Here is a 7,281-nt window from a genome sequence, read left to right as displayed (position 1 = left end):
TAAAATTTTTAAATAGATTTAAATTATTATTTAAATTATGTATAATATCTACTGCTACAACTAATTTTTTCTTATATTTTTAATTTTTATATTTATCTGTATGTATTTATTATATATTTCTAAACCTAGATTTCTACTTTTATATTATTTGTATTTATACATTTTACAATCAAAACCCTGCCTATTGACCAATAAAGAAAACCCGCTTTATTTAAGTATTTTAAAAATATTTTCATGTTTATAATTTTCATATTTATATTTATAATTTGTTCAATATTAGATGAGAACACACCTGCTCCTGCACCGCTCCCTCTCCTGGGGACCTTGGGGTGCCCCAACGGCATCAGAGCCCTGAGTCTTCACCCCCTTCTCCTCTATTTAGAAACTTCACTGGAACTTTTTTCTGGAAACAAAGACATTACCTAAATCCTCTCCCCGTGTCCCAGACAGATGGATATTCAGTTATTAGTTGGCTGGGCAGCAGTTTCTTAAACAGAATGATAAACAAGATGTGAACATTTCAGCTACAAGCAAATAGGCAAATCTGAACAAGATACTGGTGGGCAACCACTGAAGTTATTTTGAAGGAATTTTTTAAACAATAAAATACTGATACCACAAAAATAAAGCAAAAAGCTAACTACTGGCTAAGAATGAAGGAAAAATTAACTTTTGACAGCAACAACATTCCAACCACACAGGCTTTTTCCCAATGTCATACCTTATAACTACCTCTCTTGGGAATTCTCATCACGTATCCCAAAAGGAATAAATACCTCAGAGCGTCCTAAAGCAAAAAGTAGCACACATGAGCTCCTCACACTCCCGGGAGGCCGGCACAGCGTGCACTGAGTCTGAAACAAATTTTGCTCACTGAGGGTCTGCAAACAAAGGTTCAACTGATGAACTGAACTGATTTTAAAGGGAGGTTTTCTAAGCACAGAAGCACAACAAAGAACAAGCAAAAACAATTCTTAAAAACAACCTGCAAGTTTTGTTTAGCATATATGCAACTGATTTCCACCCTGTGGCTTCTCACTTTGATTCGTCTGTAGGTTCAGGAAGATGACAATGCACACTCTGCCTTCCCTGAGCCCCCACAGCAGCTGAGTGCTGCTCCGTGTGCTCAGATCATCAGGAACTGGATTGCACGTGCCCGGATGGACTGGAACTGCTCTGCTGCAGATTCAGGAGACGATGGCAGAGAGGGGCTGGCCGAGGCGTCGTCCCAATTCCATTTCTGTGTGACAAGAAGCGGTTTGTTCCCAACGGGTGCAACAATCCCCAGCTCGCTTCCATGTTGAGTACCGATGGCACACAAATGGCAGCCTGAGGAAATCGTATTGTGGGCTCTAAGTGCTTGGGACGGGGTCTGATTTTTTGTTTTGCATCTGGATGATGATTAGTACGACAGGGCCCTGATTGATGACATGGCAGCACAGAATTAAAAACTCCTCGACAGGATTACATCGACTTCTAGGAAAAGACAAAAGCCTAGGACCCTTCTGAAATCTATTTTTAATGCGAAGTATACGGATTGTCACTATGCTGCGCCTTCCAGCTTTTCAAAGCAGCTTACTTCTGAAGACCAGAAAACATTTATTTCTACAGAAACAATGGGCAACCCCCAGGCTAATCTCAGCACTACTGTTTAATAGGGGATCTGCCAGCATGCCAGTCCAGCTTCAAGTGTGCTTTATTTCAGTCTAACATCCCCTCAAAATTCTTCTCACATCTCCCAACACTGACATCTTATTTTCCCCTAAAGCTTCTCATCATTAGCAATTTCCAAGTAACATGGTATTTTTACAACATTCAAAAATGTCATGCTGGACTGTGCTAGAGAGTAATTTGCAAATATAAGCTTAGCAAAGTTTGAATTGACTTGTCCAGAGAAAAAACCTACAAGTGAACACCTACACCTGCCTACAAAGAGCTAACAAGCCCCTGGCAGCTGCCAGCATCAAAGCACAGCGGATGTTTCTAATACAGGGTAAGGATAACAATATCACCTTCTGTTCTCTCCAGCTTCTTTTCCCTGCAGTCATATTTTGCTTCTTATGATTTTTTTAGTCTCTGTATCTTCTTGGACAGCACCGAGCCCGACGACGAGGATATGAGAGTCTTTCCCTGTCGGACGGAGAGAACCAGGAAAACAGTTAAAATAAGAACAGGGCAGTTTGAAATTCATACTTGCAACGAGAAGCAGCGCCTAACAAACAGAACAAAAGTAAACAAAGCATGGTACCTCCCTGGGGACAGAAGACTTATAAACTCTCCAGAATTTACAATTCTAGCGACCATCCCCTTCAGGACAGCAGCCAAGTGTCCCATGGGGTGGTGCTGCACCAAAGAACCATCTGAGAGGTTCCAAAGAGTGAAATGCACAATATTTTGCAAAGACAAAAAATCTTGCAAAATAACAAAAATACAATAGATGTAAACTACAGGGTAAGAGTACAAGTGTTCACTTTAAGAGCTGGAACCATCCAGGTGAGCACCTGATAAATGGATCCTCACAGGAGTTTGAACCTTTCAGGACACAGAAGGGTTTTCCCCAGAAACTTCACAGACTGAGTTTTGATAGAAGTACACTTGCCAGACCCTCAGAAACGTCACCCATTCTCCAGGTGTCTGGAGAGAACTGCAAATGGCTCTCACGTAGTTTGAGCTAGTTGTGTAAGGTCTCAGGGTGAATTTCACCAGATGCAACCAAACTGGGCAACTCCCAGTGGGACAGAAGGAACACAAAGCTTGGGTAAGCAGAGCTGCAGCAAATACTGAGGAAACAAACATAACAGCGTAAAAAATAATAAACCATCCTTTTTTTTCCCCTCTTGCTTTTGTTTTTTTCTTATTCAGATCAGCACAGCAATTAAAGAGAACGTGAAAAACTCACCATTACTGAACATTTCATCATCTGTAAGCTGAGCATCCTTAGCATAGAGGACTCCAAAGTTAAAATTCACCGATCCCTGGGAAATAAAACCAAATATCGTATGGTAAACAATCAAACAGCAGTCATAAAAATTTGTTTCCTCTAAGGACTATCTGGTATGTATGTATCTTTGCATTACACATTAGAACATACACTTTATACCATCTCCTAATAGGTAATAATTTACCTTTGAACTTTGTTAGTATAGCATGAATTTTTAACTTAAACTGGTGATCTATTATTATTAAGTTGGTGCTTAAAGTTATTTCTGCTGTCACGTTCAAAAAAACATGAATTTTTTTTACTGGAATGAGCAATTGATTTCAAAGTCATCAAAAGCCCACCAAAACACAAAGCTGGGTTCACTGGACGGGTCTGTGAGCTAGAAGTAGTTAGGCTTGTACTTCCCTCTTGCTCTTCCAGAACCAATAAATCCTGTCAACAAAACCAGGATCTTTAGCCCGCTGCTGTGAAAGATTCTACAAGGATGATGGTTTGATTTGTGTTTAGAAGTTTTGATTTGAAATGGCCAGTCCAATGGATAAAGACAGTTTAGGTAGTATTACATTGCTATTATTATTATTTCTATTATTATTTTTACTATTACTACTGCTATTGTTATCATCTGCTACTGGAAGAAACAAACCAGTAGTACCTATACTTAATTACTTTTATTTCCAGGAAATAATAAAGAAAAAGAACCAAACCAAAAAAAGTCACTTCCTACCTTTTATATCAAGGGATGAAAAATTTCTCTTGGGCTCTTCTCCAATTTATCAAGACTCATAGCAATGAAAGGCAAACAAAACAGCGCTTTATAGAAGGCCAAGTGCACGTTTCAAGGCTGAACCACCAACTGATTGCAGTGACAGCAGTTACAACATGAATCCTTCCTAGAGCCTCTGTGAAATGGAATGTTCTGTGGAACTGCCGTTTCTTTCCCAAAATACTAACTTCCAACACTTCCTAAACGTATTTTGTATTTTAAAACCACAGAAGTTAGTGAGACTCTGTGCGGAGATCAGGTTTAAATTTATTTCCTTCCAAAGCACAGAGCTCTGTTCCATCACCCTTCCCTTTGGCTCTACACTGAATTATGGTGAGCATTTGAGGACTGCTCAATAATCAATTCTATTTCTCTCTTTTTCTAGTTCTCTCTATTCCTAAATCATTCAAGACAAGTCAAATGAAAAATGACAAGTTCAGCATCAGAGTCACACTTTTTCCCTTTGTCTGCTCAAGAACAGGCTCTAAATCCACTTATTGCTGCCTTCAACGATTCAGACTTGCAAAACCATTCTTACATGTTTTACAGCTTTATCATACAACCCACAGAACGCAAGCTCTGAATTACAGGAAAAGGTACACAGGCAAATATCTAAAGGGATCACTTATTTGTAAATACATACCTTGATAGAGAGCGCACTGAGAACCTTTCTGTGGGACTCTAAGGGACGCATGCTTTCTGAGCACCCTGTAAACAAGAAAAGCTACGATATATTACAGGACATCCCCACTTTTTCTACATATTCAAATAGAATTTTTAATAAAAACAGTTCAGTTACAAAAGAAGGAAGAAAACCAAGCTAATTTTACTCAGCTGTATTTACTGCCGATTTAGAGAAAAATGCCGGGCCGCGTTGGCCGTTGCGTCACACGCCGCGCCGGCAGCAGGGCCTGCCGGGAGTTGGAGTCTCGGGCTGGCAGCCACTCACGTGCCGCATCAGCCGTTGCGTCACACGCCGCGCCGGCAGCACGGCCTGCCGGGAGTTGTAGTCTCGGGCTGACAGCCACGGCTCCGTCCCCCGCCACCGGGAGCTGCAGTCCCTCCTGGGCATCAAATGGGTCCTTCGCCCCAGGGCAGGGAAGGACCTGAGGCAGCACCGCTCCTCCCGGATGCCCTCTCTTTTTTCCTCCAACTCTTTTTACTTTTTTCACTCTGTTTTTTTTTTCACCACTTCCCTTCCCCCTTGCTCTCCTGCTTCCTTTCATTTCCTTTCCTTTCCTTCCCTTCCCTTTGCCTTTCTTCTATTTCTGATCTTGGTTTACCTTTCCACCTTTAGAATAAAAAAGCAGCAGTAGAAACTTTCAGGCTACCCGGGAGTAAAAAAAAAACTCCAAAACGAAAATGCTTTAAAGAAAACGATTTATTCCCTGGGAGCCTGAAATTTTCTACTGCTGCATGTGACACAGAGCTTTTATTCCTTCTTATAGATAGTTGATATTTTATATATATTTATAATTTATGTTGATGCATTATATTAATAACTACATATAATATGCACCTTATTCAAAAAATATACGGGAATTATTTTTTAAATTATTTACCATATCTACTGCTACAACTTATTTTTCCTTATATTTCTAATTTTTATATAAATCTTTAATGTGTTTATGATATATTTCTATACTTATATTTCTACCTTTATATTATTTGTATTTGTAATTTTTACACTAAAACCCCTGCTTTGGCAAAGAAAAAACAAAACCATCCATTATTTTAAACTACCTAAATTTTTTTTATATTTATATTTATCATAATATACAACAAATGATAGATATAAGTAGATAGATATATCACACCCGCATTTATATCTATTTTATATCCATTTCCTATAATATTTTTCATAAAATATATGCAGTATTACGTGTATTATATATTGTATCAATTTATGTTATTTTACATTTACCATTTATTATTAATTTTTTATAGATCTGCATATAGTTGCAATACATTTATATATTTGTATTTTTGCTTGGCTTGTATTTACATTTATATTCTCTATTCATATATCTATAAACATACACAATACTCTATTAAAATTAGAGTAACTTATTGTAACATATAATGACTTATGTTACATGTTAAATTTTAAAAATTGACCGAATATATAAAAATAAAATTGGCTCATTCCCATTGCTACACATCTATTTCTTTTGTTTCAATATAGTTAGAGTCATAATTGCATATTTAAAATCCAATTCCTAAATGAAATGACAAAACAAACAGCATCAAATTCCCACCAATATCTTCCAAAAACATCAAGATACCTCCAACAGCCAAACAAGTGTCAGTGAAAAAACCAAGAACACTCTTTTCAATAACAATTGTCATCACGACAGAAAAATGGAACCAAAATAAAAGAAAATCCTATAGAAACACACACAGCAAATTACAAAAAGTACTAAAAAAAAGTCAAACCAATCTACTAAACTCAAGCCAGTGCCACTCACCCTGAACGACGTTACTAAAAAAGAAAAAACCAACAAAATTCTACCTCTACACTAACTTAACGAATAAACAATCCTCTGTAAAAGCAACTTTAAAACCTGAACTAATTAACAAAATGGAAAAACATCTCAACCACTAAAAACTAAGAAATTAACTACCCAAATCAATAAATAGTTTAAAAAACCACCATATAAATACCCATGTTCCCAAAATAAACCCTGATAAACAATACTCAAAAAAATTAAAAGACAACAACAACAACAACAAAAAAAAGAAAATAAAGAAACCAACAAGAATAATACCAAAAACGAGATAAACTTAAAACTGCAACAAAAAAATTATTCCCAACTGAATAAACCCATAGTGCCTCAAGCTATCAAAATAAAAATACCACCTAGAAACAAACACAAAGACTAAAGACAAACGTAACCATAAAATTACCCATAACCAAATTACCCGTAACCATAAAACATACACTACAATCAAATAAACCAACCAAATAAAAGCCCTGGAAGACGATAAACACACATGCAATTATAAAGATTAAAAACCCGCTGCTATGAACGACACGACGCTACCTCAAGCCCTCCAAAACAAACACTACACACTCACGCTAATAAAAGCCACCGCAACAGAATTAAAATCCGAACCGCTGCTTCACGCTATGACCCGTAAAAAACATTGCACGCCCTTCTAAACATAATACCCCGGGAAAAAAAAAAAAACTCCGACTACAAAACTCAATCCAAAACAAACCTTTATCATCCCTACCGGCACCGAGAACCGTACCACTCAGGAAGAACACCGTATCCCTTAGCGTACACCCGCTGCAAACCGAACACAGCAATGCAATCAACGCCTCCAAAGCGCCTCCGAGCCACGGCACCGCCGAACTTGGAGCGGCCGAACCCCGCGCTTGCTGCCGGCCCCGGACAGAGCGCGGCTCCCGGCAGGAAAGCGGCTCCTGCGGCGGCTGCTCCGGCACGCGGGGCCGGCGCCGTCCCGGGGAGCCCCGCCCGCTGCCCCTGCCCGGCGGGGCCGGCACCGGGCCCGGGGCTACCGGCGGCGCCCGAGCCCCGCGCCCGGAGCGGACGGAGCGGCCGGCACCGCC

General features: G+C 39.2%; 1 long non-coding RNA gene across 2 annotated transcripts; it reads right to left on the bottom strand.

The window, feature by feature from the left end:
* Positions 1-886: 886 nt before the first annotated feature.
* Positions 887-6,997, bottom strand: LOC131092602 (uncharacterized). 2 transcript variants are annotated; one of them, XR_009115508.1, is made up of 4 exons: positions 6,927-6,997; positions 2,900-2,975; positions 2,013-2,130; positions 887-1,240 (listed from the first exon to the last, which is right to left on the bottom strand). It is a non-coding gene; the product is annotated as an uncharacterized LOC131092602 (long non-coding RNA). The 2 variants fall into 2 exon arrangements; XR_009115507.1 differs by lacking the exon at positions 6,927-6,997 and adding an exon at positions 3,666-4,044.
* Positions 6,998-7,281: the final 284 nt, after the last annotated feature.

The sequence above is a fragment of the Melospiza georgiana genome, chromosome 22 (genome assembly GCF_028018845.1).
Source record: "Melospiza georgiana isolate bMelGeo1 chromosome 22, bMelGeo1.pri, whole genome shotgun sequence".
Lineage (NCBI taxonomy): Eukaryota > Metazoa > Chordata > Aves > Passeriformes > Passerellidae > Melospiza > Melospiza georgiana.
The sequence above is the reverse complement of the archived record's forward strand: the minus strand, read 5'-3'. Positions and strand labels throughout refer to the sequence as shown.